The following is a 17,475-nucleotide window of genomic DNA, read 5'->3' on the forward strand; positions in this document are numbered from 1 at the left end:
TACAGACAAAATTTTTGAACTATTACTGTTTACAGTTATTGAAATTTAGAGTTTTTACATGGGCAATGCATATTTGTTAGTATTTTCCAAAAGCATTGAGGTTATTCTTATTACACATTGTATGCACATAACTCACAGAGTATAACTCTTAGTTGAAAACTTTACTTGATTAACATTTAAATAAACCTAAAAGATGATGGAATGCAGTAAAGCTATACTTGCATGGTTAATGATTGATTATTTTTTATGGCTGTAAAGTAATGTTTGTTAAAGGCTGTATGTTTAAGAACAATTATCACTTGATATGAGTAGGCTGATAACTAAATCAAATCAAAGTAAATTTCAAGATTTCGTCGTAAAGTTAGGATGAATAAGCTAGAAGGCATCCTTTTAACAGCATATTTTAAGACTTTAAATTTTACGTCTTTTTAATACCATTTTACGACATATTTTCATTTAATAACATATGCTTACAATTTACTGCAAGAATTTCTGGTAAAGCGGCTAAAAACCTGGTGTAATGTTATTCTTTATTCAGAAAACCATCAATGAATATTCGAATACTGTATAGAGATATTTCGTACAAAATTCATAATATTATGTTGAAAACCACCACTTCATTATTCAAATTTTGTGAAGAAACTAAGACTAGATTGTACATTATGCTCTAACAAAGTATGAAATTTGAAAAATGGTGAATGAATCAAATTGTTTAAAATTTTCGCTTTTTTTCTTAAAAAAGATAAGTTATGGTCACTAGTAATTTAACTGAGACTCTTAATGTAAGAAGAAAGTAGCTGTATATAAATTACATTTACAATTATGAAAAATGGAACTTAACTCAAAATTTAAGTCGTTAAGACCTTACTCTTTGTGAGTTAGAGGTAACAAACTTTAGTTCCATATACTTCAGCTGCTCAGGGTATCATTTGCCTAGAGATCACAAGATCACAACTCAGAGGTCCTATAGATCCTTTTTTTTTTTTTTTTTTTTTTTTTTTTTTAATTCTTTCAGCTTTCTTTTCTCCTTCGCCATCTCCTCTTTAGAGAATCGGGCTCGTTAAAAATGTTGCCGCTGTTGGCCTCCATCTTCGCATGGAGAGAAAACTGCCCACATATTTGCTAGGCAGAGAAATCCATCTCTTTGAAAATGAATGTAGTGGTTGATAAGCGGTGAAGATACTGTCCATAACATACACCTTTACCTAACCGAAAGGCATTTAGCTCTCTTTGCTGTTATCAACCGATTGATCTACCGACCTATAGCTTGAGGATTTCTGCATTTGAGGAAGATCTCGTTCTTCAGTGTACAAATGATTGAGGATTTCTGGGTCCGAGGAAGCCATTCACGGTTATTGGCATGATCGTGTAGATCCGGTTAACTCTAACTTAGGAACAGATGTCCACTTATGTAACTACAAGGGGGAATTTTGAATTAAAAAAGGGAGTTTCTAACTAAATCTTCATCTTGTGAATCGAAACATGATAATTTGAAACCTTAGTAAAGTAAAATACCACGTATCATTGTCAGCGAAAGTGTTATGAGCCAATCTTTTTTAACTGCTTTTAAGTCTGTAGACAAACCTAAAAAAAGAAAATTATGTTTTATTTACAAATATATTTAATCTTGTGTTGGTGAGCCAAAGAATTTCAAAAACTCTTTTCATAGAAACTTCTGTTTCCACTCAGTCTGCTTCTACTGAAAATGTAGAGAGAACTGGCTGCGGGAAAAAACTGATCAGAATGTTATTACAGCTAAAAGAACTGAGTTTCGTAGACTAGGTATGGCATTTTGATGTTCAGTTCTCCTAATATGCCCCAATCTTATCAAAGCTCGATGTCTGAAAAGTCACATCAGGACGTTTTTTTCAATGTTAGCATTGCAAGTGCTTCAGACCTTTCTATTAGGGAAATATCACATGTTCACATTGTTTCATAATCGCTCGCAATATTAAAAACTGAACTCTTTGCCTAAATTGTACTGGATATCATCTAGCTAGCATATTCAAGATCATATCACAAAAGGACAGAAGGACACAAATTCAGAATGTTAAAATATCGCATAATGTGTCATATGGAGAAGCGATGATAATAATCAGAAGTACACAACGTTGTCCAAATATTTCATTCACTCATTCTGTAAAGTCAATAACATCAACGAAAACACAAACACTTTGAGTGTTCTATGTGTAACCTTAACTAAAAAACCAGAGAATGTAACAAACAAGTAAACCTGTACAGACATTAGTTAAATTGGAAAGCCGGAGAGATGAAAAATTCGCAACCGCCTCCGCCGGGAATCGAATCACGGACCTCTGGAATACCGGCCCAGCGTGCAGAACCACTACACCAGGAAAACACGCTAGGAAAGTGGGAGAAATGCCTTATATACTCCCCTTTTTAAAGTGCGACTGGGGTTTTCAGGGGACCCAACCGCCAAATCCTGGGTGTGGAGAAACCTCATCCAACACCCTTTTAGTTCGGGCTCCACTGTAGAGACATTACGGTTTTTTAGGGGGAAGCCAGAGAGATGAAAAATAAGCTACCGCCTTTGCCGGGAATCGAACCACGGACCTCTGGAATACCGGCCCAGTGTGCAGAATCTTTGATACCGGTTTTGGGGAAACCCATATATTTTCTGAAAGCTTATATCACAAGTAGAAAAACTGTGAAGTCTTAGGGGCAGAGGGACAAGTGTTTAGGAGCTACAGAACCCACAAAGTATCATTGAAGTATGTATAGATGGACATATTTCCGTAATGACGTCTCTATTCCTTGTATGTCCATGCATTGTCTGCTTCCAAAGTACCTAATGCTAAAATCTTACAAAAGAAACTGGTACCTGAAGGATTTACGGGAAAGATCCAGCCTCTGGATATTCACTTTTTCGGACACTACAAATCTTTCATTCGTTTCATAACGGACACAATCATTATCGAGACAGCAGGAGCACATTTGGCATCGCGATAGATTTCTGGCGCTGCAGTTCTTTTCACTATATCAATTCCTCGTTTTAAGAACTTGATTAAGTATGCTTTTTATTAAGGCAGATAATTGGAAGACGAACCTGGAATGTGGATTGCACCAATGGATTACTGCTTCGATTCATTGACAAATTATGAGTGTGTAAAGTGAGAGGCTATCGTTTTTGTAAAATGTGCCCATTGTGAACTGTCTTTCTGCCCGTCTCATTGTTTATTTTATGAACTGCACATTGATTGTCTCTTGTAAACAATAACAAGGGCAGATACTTGAAGTCAATAACAAGTCGTGTTTTCAACATCCCAATGTATAATGTTTCTTTTCAACGAGTTGTTTCTTTCTTTATATTGAGATCCTCACCTTCTTACCAGGCCTCACCTTCTAATGAGGCTTCCTCAAACAGAGAACTTTGGTTGCAATTCAAGAGACTGACTTTCCTCACAACCGCAGTGTGGGTTACTGTGGTACATAATTTCTGATGGCTGAGGTATCGTTCGTTCTGCTCTTTGAATTTTAAAAGAACGCAGTTTTTCACAATTAGTATGTTTATTCTGCCAATTAATAGCGTTTCTATCGCCAAGTGAAAGTCATAGTAGAACAGAATCGCAATTTATCTGAGGACAGCTTCGAGTTAACGATGTCGAAATCCGTTTATGGAGGTAACATTGTAGAACCTTAAGAACGATGTAACAAGAACGATGCTGATGGGGAAGGAAACCTGCATTTTAAAAGTAACAATAAATGAAAAATAGTTCTTTAAACAGCAAAAAAGCAATATTTAAGCAACAGAAATTCTTTTTTTAAAGACTCATGTAGTAGCTTATTTTCGTTGATTTGATTTGATCATCTGCAGAGGCGGTCTTCTGTGTAGTTTACCTTTTCTATAAAAGATTATTGATGTTCTTTACGTACGTCCTATCAGCTTTGCTATATTGAATCAATCGAACATTTACCACACAATAACATTTTACGTTCGTTGTTTTTAATGTACAAGGTACTTGTTTCATGCTGGCATCACATACATGTTATGTAGCATGTACTGCAGCTCGTATTATTGAAAGTAATCAAAACAAAATCGCTTGTGATAACGCGGTTCACATATCTGGATCCGCTAGAATTTTTCAAACTCGTTGTTTTGTATCACGCATGAAAGGCCATGTCAAAATATCTGGTAGTAACGAAAGGTCTCCTTCAAAAAAACGTTCTTAATAAAGTTAAAAAGAGACCATGAAAGCAGTATCTTTAGTACGGGTCGAAATAACCATCGAAGTCTATGCCTTTCTGCCAACGTTTTGGTAGTTTTTCAAAACCTTTCACCATAAACTTGGTGGCCGCTAGTCCAAAAACAGATAAATCTAATTTTGGATGTCCTGTGCTGATTGGAAGATATCACCAGCAAGATGTAGCTTCAGGTGTAAAAAAAGGTACAAATCCGAAGAAGTGGATGTTGGGGTTATATGGTGGATGTGGCAAAGAATCCCTTTCGAGTCCGTACAGAGTTCAGCCGGTGAATGCAGACACATATGGCCTTATATTACCTTGATGGAACATTACCTTTTTGCTCCGGAACTCAGTTCAACGTTTGTCCTTGATAGCAGCGTCAACACGGACTAGCATCAACTGTACACCTTACTGTCGAGAGTTTTTACCTCTTTTCAGATATTCTTTGTGGACAATACCACGGAAATCCCACCAGATACAAAACATAATCCTTTTTTAGTCAAATTGCGCTTTGCGACGCTGCCGACGGGCTCATCGGGCGCAGACCTTCCCCTTTTCGGCCTTATTTGTTGAAGTAAATTCACTTTTCATCACAAGTGACAACCGGTAAGAATTCCGTCCTTGCGTTTATATTCGAGCAGATGAGTGCAAGCTCGAACACGTCTCTCTCTTCTGCTTGAGTCAGCTCATGCAGCACACAGCGACTGAACTAGTACGTCAAGTTTATGCGATGCATAGCGCGACTAATGGACATGGTACTAACGTCTCACTCCTTAGCAAGATCTCGAGTGGTTGCATACAGATCTTCTTACAGAAGTTCTCGCAGGCGGACCTCGTCAACATCAGTGGGCCGGTCAGAGCTCTCTGCTTCTTGAATGTCATAGACCTTGTTTTTGAATTTTCGGTACCACATCTTCACAGTGTCATATAATATAACATTAGTACATAAAGCTGTATATATGATTTGATGACATTCTGTAGCTGATGTTTTGCAACAGAACTGGAAATAAGTGATGATTCTAATCTGGTAGCATGATAGCTCCATTTCAGACACTTAGCATTTTTTTTTTTTTTCAAATTTCATAACATAGTGTTCTAAAGCAAGCCTCTTTCTTTTAAATGCCAAATATCGTTTGACAAAATATGATTAAACACTCCAGCGCGAATTATTTGCACAGACGATACATGCGGGAGTGTTAAAACCCGATATCCAATGAGTTATTCAATTTGTTGAGTCGCTAGTTTTAATGGAACAGAGAATTCCTCAAAAATCAATTGTCTCTCAATCTCTACGTGTATTCAACGCAACTCATTCAGTACACTTCAGTCGCATATGCTGACTACTACAACATAAAACTACATGGGAGGAATGACTTAATTCCTTGTACTTTATTATCCTGTTTTGTCCCTTTATTACTCAAGTTGATCAATCTGTGTAGTAAAGGTTAATATTATGAATTCATAAAATATAGCATTTGTGCTTGCATAAAAAATGACTGTTTTTTAATGTGATATAGCTTTAAGATGTGGATTATAGTAGGTGGTAGTCGGGCGCTTTAGGTCTAATAGGAGGAAAATGTGTCAACAAAGTTAATATAAATAAGCTATAAAGCTTTAAATAAGATATAAAAAGCTAAATTAAATAAACTCTTAAGACGCCTCAAACGAACTCTGTTGCAGTGCTAAAATATCTTCCTCCGGCACTGATTTATCACACTGAAATCGTGTTTTCCCTGCCCTTTTGCGGTGGACACATCGTACACACGCGCAGTGAGCGATCCTAAAGACAAGTAAGGCAATATTTCTGTCTCTGAGGTCTCTCTTGATTCTTTCTGAATTTAGTGATAATCAATAGTCTCGTTCAATCTTCCGGATATTCATGCAGCAAGAGTGGTTGCAAGGCATAATTTAAAATATTAAGTTTACACTGTACCTAATATTAACAGCCTTTAAAATGCATTTATTCTGAAGACTGCGAATTCTATGCAAGACAGTGTATGTTTCAGCATGCAAGTGTATTTCAGAGACAGTAGCAGTGCTTTTATTGTCATGGAAAGTACTATTTCCTGGAAATCGTATTACAGAAATGAGGTATTTATTGCCATATACAATGAATAAGTTATCCTACTTTGAAAAGATAGTAGCATTAAGTAAGCCTCGTCTACATCATCAAAACTTGAGCTATCTTTATAGAAAAACATAATTTTTGCTATTACAAAATGAACGTAATCCGGGTACGAATTTAGTTACAATCAATATGCCTAGATGGCACCACCTCATAGCACTGATGAATGATGATATTCGAATGATGGGATTAACTCAATACATTATACAATTTGAAGTAAAGAAGACTTACTGAACGCACTGTAAAAATTAGAAGGAATTTATTGATAAATATTTTTCGGAAACGGATTTTAATGGAAAAAATTCTAGTATATAAAAATGTGTACTAATTTACAGATTTCTAAAAAATTGATATGAAGTCAGGAACTGTTGTGAAGTATGTATTATTATCACGGACAATTTATTTTAATATGAAACTAAACTATACGCTTTTATTTCATCATCTCTATCTTAGTGTTTAGAAGTTATAGCTCTTATCATTTTACCTGCTTCATAAACCTACACTTATAACTACTTGAATAGTGGAGCTAAACTACTGCCTGTGTCTGCAGCTTCTCAAATGTGACAATGGTTTTACTTAAATGAAGAACTTAAAAAAAAATAATAATAATAAATAAAGAGGAAATGATTGTTCCTGTTTTCAGGAATTGCGACGATTAGATGAGATTTCAGAGTTTAGTTTACTTCTTTTTGTTACGCATCGCTTAAGATTCTCAACTTTTTTAGCATTATTATTTACATATGAGCTTTGCTAATTCTAATGTTAAAATATATTGCAATACTGAAACCTCTAATTTTACAGGCAATTAAATGTAGTTTCATGTAAAAACTGAATGTGGGTTGCTTTCCACTCTAACCACAGTGTGATTACAGGCAAAACAACTGCACACACTGATTTGTTAAGCTGAATATTTTTTACTACAGTGAACCCTTGCCGAACGCGAGAGCTACGTCTGTATGTATACACTGCGTGCGGCAAAATCGCGTTTCGCAAAGTTAACTTTCGACGGTAAAATGTGTTAAGCATGGCTGATATTAAGAAATTTTGTATAGTTTAAGTAAAACTAAATATTGTTGTAATTAAAGGGGGGGAAAGAAACAAACGTTAATTGGGAGGATTTTTGTTACTGCTTTATATACGTGACACAATTATATTTTTAAAAGGGGTTTTTATACTTGCTTGGGACGATGAATGGTGCAACTTTTAAATTTCAGGCTAAAGAGGACAGAATTTTCCAATTCCTCTTATAAAGTGTCTTCATTTTTCTTCATGAGGATCAATCTCTATTGCAAAATTATACAGTTCCTTTTTTAACAATTCATTTAATTCTTGTAAGCAAAAGCACTTATTTTCTTCATTATTTATTTATTTATTTTTTTTTTTTTTTTTTTTTTTTTGCTCACCGCCAGTTGGCCTTATAAGATAATCTAATTCTTTTGCTCACCGTCAGTTGGCCTTATAAGATAATCTAATTCTTTATTCGCCATTTTTCCATTACATTTTTTTCTACTCTTTTTTTTTTTTTTTTCTTTACCTAAAAAGCCTTCGCCGCCAGTTGCTTCTGAAAAATGTACGATTTCTTTGGCTTCATGTTCAGTTCACGGAAATCTTTTTTAAAATTGTTGATAACTTCTAGCTAGAACAGATGTCAGCTCAGTGTTGATGAACGTTAAACCGCACATGAATGAAATTTTGCTGTTGGACGAATTAAATGGAAACTATTAAAGTACAGCGTATATACGAATCGCATTCTTCAGATCCGATCTCGAGAAGGATTCACTGTAGTTTTGAGGACCGGCGTAATAGTGTGACTATGCAGCTTTACTTTTAGCCTCTAATTTTCATGATTTCTAAAATAAGTTTTCCTATATATAATCTTGTTTGCATATATATCATGTTTCTCTCTTATTTATAAGTTTTCTTATTTATTATTTTTTATTCTCTTATTTATTATTTTTTATTCTCCTATTTATTATTTTTTATTCTCTTATTTATTATTTTTTCTTGCCTAATGGCCTTCTCTTGCTATTGAAGATGTTGAAAAAATGACAGAAACCTATTAAAATACAAATATCGTGAAAAAATTATTTGCGAAATAGATAAATGCCATATGGTAGTTTATAAAAAATTGTAGCTGTAGTACTTAAAGTTCCCATAGAGAATGGGTGCCTAAAGTGCGGCCCAAACGCAAATTATGAAAGTATTTAGATTTACACATTTTTATTTTAAGAAATGCTTGAATTTGATTCATATATAGTTGATTCGCTGGCATTTATTCTAAAACAAAAATTAAAATAAAAACATCTTAGTATGCCATGATGACTACAAAGTGACAAATAACTAAAAGAAAAATTTGTAAATGTTTCTTTACTCGAGTTTTATAAAGATTACCTACCCCACGATAAATATCCTAATTTTCACAATCATGCTTTATTAATGTCTTCAGCTTTTGGTAGTACCTATATTTGTGAACAATAATTTTCAAGAATGAAACATACAAAAAAACAAAAATAGGACAAAGATCACTGACAAATATCTTGAAAATGCATTAAGAATTGCAACCTCGTCTATTGAAGCCGATATCGATTTGCTTGTTCAACAAAAGCAAATTCGTCTATCTCATTAATTTGAATTTTTTTCCATCTTTATGAAATCCAAACTAAATGAAACGAAACTTTAACAAATTAATAATAAATATGTACCAGAATTTGTTTTAGTAAAAGGACATAGAGCTAATTTTTATTTCAATTTGTTAAAAAATATTGTATGTGTGGCCCCGCAAATTTTTTTCCTCTGCAATGTGGCCCTTAAACCGTAAAGTAGTTTAGACACCCATTCCATAGAGTACGCAGAGTATTGTTATTTCATCTATGAATAAGGCAGCAAAAAAAAAAAAAAAAAAAAAAAAAAATGAACAGCTTCTTTCAAAAGGAGAATTAATAAGGATACGTCTGGAATACCAAAGATACGACTACTAATGAATACTAAGGATATGACTATAACGGAAAGGATATAACATACTAAGAATATGGCTTAGTATGACTACAATATGCTAAGGATATGACTTTTATGCATCTACTAAGGATATAACTGGAACCTGACCCAAAGAACTCTCAAACGCGTTTACTATAATCTGATATCGTTACCAGTTTTTGCATATTAAATTATGAATCATGAAACATTTCATTAAAGGCACAGAGGTAAAGTTCTATATTTTTTTTAACACAGAGGTAAAGTTCTATATTTAAGTGAAGTGTAAGTTAAAGTATGAATGTTTGTGGGATCGAAGATTTCCAAATTGTAGAATGCATAATTTTATTATTCAGTGCTGAGAAAGAAGCATATAATGCTTTCAGAATATTTGCAGCAAATAATTTGATGAAATTATTTATGCCCATTTGGCCCATTAGGATTTCTTAAATACGAAAAATTTCCCTGCTAATCAAAATGCGAATACTTCATTAAATTATATTTTCAACACAATGATAAGATAACGTAAAATTCTTAGCCTTCCTTGACTTCGTTCTAATGCAAATAATTTAATAAACTTACTTATTCTCATTTGACCCATTAGGAGTTCTTAAATATGCAAAATTTCTCTGCTAAACAAAATAAGTATACTTTACTAAACTAAATTTTCAACACAATAAGATAAAGTGAAATTCTTACCTTTCCTTGTCTTCGCTCGTTATCATTACCGTCTGGGAATCAATGAAATGAACTCAGCTTTAAACATCTGTATACAAGAACAACATTTATTGTCTTTTTATTTACTATCATACATAAGCTGACCATTTGATTACAGCATTGTTTGGCGTTGTCTAACCATCTCATTATTTTGATAAATATATCAGTAAATATATAAATTTCGTCCCATTTCTAAAAACCAGTATTACCAGTCAGCCATAAATTGTTGTTCGTAAACTTCAGTTTAATTCAAAAACTTAAGCATGTTTAACGGGCCTCGTTTTTCATCCTTTCGCACCGAAATGTTCTTTCTTTATGATGTTAGAAATCTTTGAAAGAGAGTACGGCTCTTATTTTCAAGAAATCAATAGTTTTTGTTTCAAACACATATTTCCTTAATTGAAAAAATAATATTTCACAACATTTTTCAACTAAATCCTATAAACAGTTTAAATTCCAGGAAACGTGAAATGCTTATGACTATTATACGTTTTATGTCAAAAAGACATTAAACATATTAGCATTTTTAGGAAATATTAATGCGGCTAAATGTTTTAAGATACATACGTGAGAATTTCAGCAAAGCCAACTTAGATTATATCAGCAAGTGCAGTTACAGTATAACAAATGATGAAAAGTTCAAATGGGTTATTCTGAGAAAGATACTTGAATGAAGCAAAGTACAGTAATCCTTATCATTTAATTCATCATACCTAAAGAAACTGAAAAACTCATGTATTTTATTAGTGGACGCTCAAGCAATCTATAATTTTAACATATCTGGTTGTGTAGAACGAAAAGGAGATTCTTGTTTCTGACAGATGGTTGTCCCCGCTGCTCTGGAAATGAGCAAAAAGTATCTAGACTTTCAAGATTTTTGTAATTTAGTAGAGGTCATTCCTTTACCTTCCAGGAAGAACTGCATATTTGAATGAGTCCTTTCTATTATGAGCAGGTGACATCTAGAGCAAATGTTAAGGTGATAAAAATTATGACAGTTGTTAAAAAAAGAATTATGCCAAATTTCATGATAGCTTGTTGAAAGACCGAAATTGGGTAGTATCTCTAAATTATATTTATATGGGTTCTGTTACTGAAGAATTATAGAAAGCTCATCACATTTATATCATGAAACCTTTCCTGTGCTTTCATGGTCATGATTAACTTCCATACTATTTGCACCATCTCGATATACAGTTTGTTTCTGTCGCAGGGAAATATAATCAAACTAATTATACATTATCCATTGTTAGTTATAATCGTTATCTGAAAAGCATGCACTAAAATCGAAAAGTAAACATTAACCCAACTGTAACATTACGCAGATTCTTATCAGTTCGCATCGCTAATTAAACCACCCCGACGGGATAGTGGCTAGTGAATCCACTGCCGTACCGAAAGGCCCGAGTTCGAATCCCGGAGAAGGCGTGAATTTTTGGAAATGTGCATTGTCTTTGCAGCATGGGGACATTCCAAATATATGGCCAGCCGAAAGTTCTGTTGTGTGATTTGGAGGTAGAGGAGAGCGGTGGGAGACCCTCGTACCACCTTCCGAGGTTCTCTTCCACAAAACTAGAGTGGAAGTAGACGTCCAACGTCCTTGAGGCTTTAACAACATTCTTCTGTGAATTATGGACTTAACAAACAAATAATCACCCACTAAACTGTGCATGTTAGTTACAAGTTCTTGATAGAAGAATAATGCAATTAGTGAAAATTAAGTTCAAAAGAATGCTGAAACGTTTGGAAAAGAAATTTGAATTTTTGAATTCAGTACCTTTTCTGCTATGTGTTTTTATCGAGATTTATGGAACGAAGTAACATCAAACGCGGTTAATAATTTTAAAAAAGCAGGAATCGTATTAGAAGTAGTAACCGAATGAGACCGGTCGTAACCGAGTCTATCCGCTGTCACACAGAAGTATGAAAAATGTACTTTTAAAAAGAATAGAATGAAATTTTATCATATCTAATTAGTCTCTTAATTTATAACCTAGCTTTTGAAGTTTTTATAGGTACTATGCTTGTGTTGTTGCTTATAACTTGAGATAAGGAGGCAGAGAATCCATCAAAAAATTTGGCCGAATTTGTAAACAACAGAATCTGAAATCAATAGAACCAACTTTTAAATCATGGGGGAATTACGGTGTACAGCATAAATAAGACGGGATTATATTGGAAATCTACGGTAAATCATAAAAAATGTATTGATAATTTTATTGTGTATATGTTGTGATAATAATGATTTGAAATGCTTATGTTATAACAATATAGATCTGTTCTGAAGCAAAAATAAATATCAGATTTGCATAATTAGATTTTCAGCTGTTGCTTAGAAACATTCATCTGAAACTTTTGAAATAAAGTTTAATAATGTGGTTTATTAACTGCTTAACGACCGCGCCCGAGATATCTTGGGAATAGATGCCGTTTCGATTTTCCTATCTACGAGTTAACTCGAACGCTGAAAATTTTGCGGATATTTAATGGCATCGCCTGTAATATCGCTTGGCAATCGGCACTCTGCCATGCACATGTTTCTTTAGCTGTAGAAGGAGTCTAAGCGGTTTTTGTGATTGGTTCCTCTATGATCCTGAGCTGCAGTCGGCGATGAGGCCACATTATAAATGAACTATAAATTCATTTTTTCGATTAGGGGTTTGGGTGTTAGACCCAGGCACCCTAGGGCTACACCAAATTTTCTCTCGGGCAAATTTGTTTTGCCAGTGGATGCAGATTACCAGATTATATATCACGTTGTTGCAGACTGTGATGTGCCTTTATGTGTTACACCATGTTTTAGACTGTACCATACTGTCAATGACATTTATGGATCGTAAAATGCATTTACTTAATTTTTACTTTAGCTCTTATTACCTATTATTACCTTGACTACGGTTTTGTATTACTTTTGGCTAGATTTTTTTTGGGGGGGGGGTTGCTTTATTGAAGCGCCAGTTAACTCAGGTAATGTCATGAACCATAATAAATATCTTGTTCCCCCCCCCTCGAATTTTTTTTTTTTCCTTACAAAGCTACATTTATTGAGAGGTATCTGTAGATAATAAAAATTTTATAAAAAAATTCAGAGATTTTCGGCATAATTTTTAATATATAAATTCGGTCTTTAAGCGGTTAATATGTTCACATGATTTTAATAATATGTGATGGTTATTTTAATGGAACAAAAAATGTGCAGTGTCATGGTATATTGCATATTGTATTATTGTCATGCTTTATTTGTAAGATTTCTATTATATTTGTTTAAATTTTTGTATTTGTGCTGCGATGCGCTGTCAAATCGTCTCTGAGACTATCCGCGCAATCGCAAAGCGTTACCATGGTTACCAGATTTTTCTTTACCGTTGTTATTGTTAAAAATAAATAAAAATGGCTGTTCTAAAGATTTGAAGTTGTGTTTTAATTGCTTATTCAGACAACATTTTTATATAATATTCTGCATTAAACCATTGACAATGACGTCCTTTTTACTTCCGTGAAATTTCAAATGCTTCATACGCGTAATCTGATGTGCAGTTATTTTGAGAAGATAGCAAAGTATTTCTTGAAACATTTTGTAATCCAAAGGTGAATCTTTATGCGTACGTTTCTTTCGCATATTTATCTCTTTTGCTATGCTAGATTTCTGTACTACTGTGCTTCCCCACGCTAGCAAAATATGATATCCGGGGATTAACTCCTTTCACATTCACCCTTTCTAATTCTCAATATGGCCCTTTTCTCCGTTTCTCCTCTTTATTTTAAATCTGGGTATTCACGATGTTGCCAAATGTTAACTTTAAATACATATTTAAATAAGTAAATGAAAAGATAAAAACAAACTTAAAAAAAATCTGAAAGCTTTATAAATTCTACATTACGGCCAAAGGGACTTTTATAACGTTTTGTAGGTTACCTTTATTTATAAAATATCATGTTCTTCACACTTAAGCCTTAAAATTCAATTCAACAGCAACAACTTGGGCTTGTATAATTAGTTCTCGTCTTGGGAAGTTAGACTGTATTATATTTTTATGCCTTTTATCATAAATATATTGGTATCTATATTTACTTTCAAATCACCCGAAACCGTTAGTGTGTTTGATGTCAGGATGACTCGATGAATAACACACGCTTCTTTGGATGCAGCGAACTCAGGTTTCACACTTAGCACAATTGTCTCGAAGTATAGACTTATCTCGAAGCAAGACTTATCAGAACAATCGGCGACCTCTTGACGCGCTTGAACAAAATACATGCAACGAGACGAGTATACCATGTGACACTGAACGTAATTCATCGAGACAAACTGTGTCTGGACCATGATAATGCACATCTTTAGCAGTGCCTGTAGAGATAGACGAATCAACGTAATAAGGATTTTGTCTTTCACCTATTTGCTTAATATCTGAAAAACCTTTCAGATTTTATTTTTTTAAATTAAAATATTTATTAGCATAATTTAAATACATGTTATATTAGGCCCTACTTGTATACTGTGAGTTGTGTTAAGTTTTATTGTTAAATATTAGGCTTTTATCCAGTGGCGGACTAGCCTGGATGTCAGCTGTCTCGATTGGCAAGTGCATTCCTAATGAAATAGGCCTCTTTTCACTAACAATATATTAATGACCTTTTAACAACTTACACGCAATAGAAATTTTGTTACTATACTATATAGAACAAAAATTAAAAAATTTTCGAAACCGCTTCTTATTTAAGAATACTATAAGTAAATTGGAAAAGTAATTTTGATTCGTGTTCTATAAGGTAGATACAGCTTTAATAGGAACGGATGATTACTATTGCCAAGGCGCGATTAAGATAAGCCAGATTTCTCAGTCTTAAGATTATGCTTAGCCGCTATTGTATCGAACTATCACATACAATACAAAGAGAACTTTAACTGAAGATCAAATGCTGGAATTTCTTGTATTTATGATTAGCAAATTTGAAGCAGTTATTACTGTTGAATATACATTTCAGTCAACTGATAATTAATTGCTTGATGTTCTTTTGAAAAATATCTAAATTAAAACAAAAACAGCATGATATTTGAATCACCCACCACTTAGGATCATTATGTACGTGGCTTTAGTGACTGTAGTTGTATTAGCCAAAGCTTGGTTATATGCGAATCAACAACATGATTCGTCTAAGGCCAAGAAATATAGATGGCAGAAGTATTCAGCAGTTTTTCTGTGCGATTTTTTCCCAATGGCGGGCACCTGCATGTAGCGGCATTGGCCAGAAATGGTGACCCTTTTATCGTGAAGACACCTAACAGGCAGAGTGGTCCTGTCATAAGGATTACATAAGTCGTGAAGAAGTTATACTATTAAGTACTTCCTCGTCGAGGTCCCAGAAATGAGCCAGGTCATATTGTAAACAATAAGTTTCTAAAACCTGGCAACTCAAAAACGACCGCATTAGGGCATTTCATGTTTCTGCAGCACAAGGAAATCCTACTCAGAGTTGAAGGAGTCAAGTAAAAGTTTCGAAGGAAAGACCGTAAGGGATTTATTATATACTAGAATAGTAGCTAGTAAAATGCGATTAGTACATTAATCCAAATTATTTAAAATGTGATATAAGAAAGAATTAGTCAAGAAGTGTATGTAGCTAAATGTTATTATATATTAGTTGATGATTAATAATAATTTCTTCATCAATCAATTTAGCAGTATAATTTAGTATGCTGCATTCAGATATGCCAAGTATTGATGGTGTCGGACAAGAACCTTTTGATCTTTTTTCTGAAATATTACAGCACCTTAAAGCTGATCTTCAAAATTGCGTTTTTGGGTCTTAGCTCACTTGTCTGACAGTAATATCAGAACAAACCCACGAAATTCATTGTAGCAAGGAGTGCAAGATTGCGCCTGTCTTTTCAAAAGCCTTGAGCACCATACAAATGACGCTTTGCTCAGGTACGCCCCCAATTTTGAAGGACAGCACCCCGAGAGACGCGGCGAGGGTCTCCTAAAAGCTCTTCCTCTACCACCAACCTCTCGAGAGGACTTTCGGTTTGTCACATAATTAGAGTGATTCCATGCCTCACAGACACTATACATTTACAAACATCCATATCTTCTCCGGGATTCGAATCCGAGCTCGGCAATCAGCGTCGTTAACCACTATCCCGGTTGGGCGGTTCTATTTTATATTGTAGATGGACTTGCAATCAGTCATACGAAAGTAAAATTACTTGATATGGCTAATCAAAAAATGTGAGCTATGCCCCCGTCTTAAATGATGTGATAACTGGAAGAAAGAAATGTTTATTTTCAATTTGATCTAGAACTTATAAACTATTATGAAAGAACAAGAGAATACCTAAATGAATGAAGCTGTCGGAAAATATTTTGGACACAAAAGACATGAAGCGATTTAATGTAAGTGGCGAGAAAATATTGTCAGCAACCGCTGTATTTGGATATCTCTATGACGCCACTGTCAGTAGTTTCACTATCCTTATATATGATAGAGAATTCAGGCTAGACTAATGCAAAAATAAAACAAGAAGCACACAAGTCTCACTTTTAAAAATCTTCAAATGTTCAAAACAATATTTACAGCATTTTCCCTTTATGTATATAACTGAAATTATTATCAAATTATTGCAGATTAGAGTTTGTAAATAAATGTAAAAAACAAGATTTCAAATTTAAATACGGATGAAAGTCAAGCATTGTAAATTGACTATTTCGAATCAGCATTAAGAATTTGAAATTCAGAGAGAGAAGAAAAGGATGCCAGATGGCATCGTTTAAAATGCTTATCATTCATTTTAAATGCTTATGAAAAGATTAACTCTGATTTTTACATAATTCTCAAAATAAAATGTTTAACCTAATAACAAACCACATTATCCTGGCATTAGATTCGGGGACTGTGTAAGATATATAATTGTGTAAGATATCTAACAATATGGAAAATTTTGAAACGAAGATTGATTTAAAAGCGAAGAAAATAAATAATTAAAAAAAGATTTAAGGAAGAGATTTAATTATAGTAATTGAAGAGATTTAATCATGATAATAGAATATATTTAATCAGGTTAATGCAAGAGGTGATTACCGTGTTAATAATCAAGTTAATGCAATAATTTAATCAGGTGAATGCAATGTTTGTGGTAAACGTTTTAATTGTGGTAATGCCAGAATGCCATTTCATACATTCATTTGAAAGATGTGAGGTCTGTACTTTCTGGATATAACCTGTAATATCTTGATGATGGGCGATAGCTGGAATAGGTTGGGGTTGTTGTTTTACTGCGTATTTTGAATGATGCATAACGAAGGAAACATCTTCAGATAGACGTGGTCACAGATATTTCACATAATTGTATTTCTTGATAAACCAAGCATAATCAGGTTCACACATTATCATGGGTGCAATATACACCCATTCTTAATAATATTATTTGAAATTTACGCCCTAGGCAATGGATGAAAGAG

Source organism: Stegodyphus dumicola, chromosome 7, assembly GCF_044657685.1.
Source record: "Stegodyphus dumicola isolate Sdum_Otavi_A_Nest chromosome 7, ASM4465768v1".
NCBI lineage: Eukaryota > Metazoa > Arthropoda > Arachnida > Araneae > Eresidae > Stegodyphus > Stegodyphus dumicola.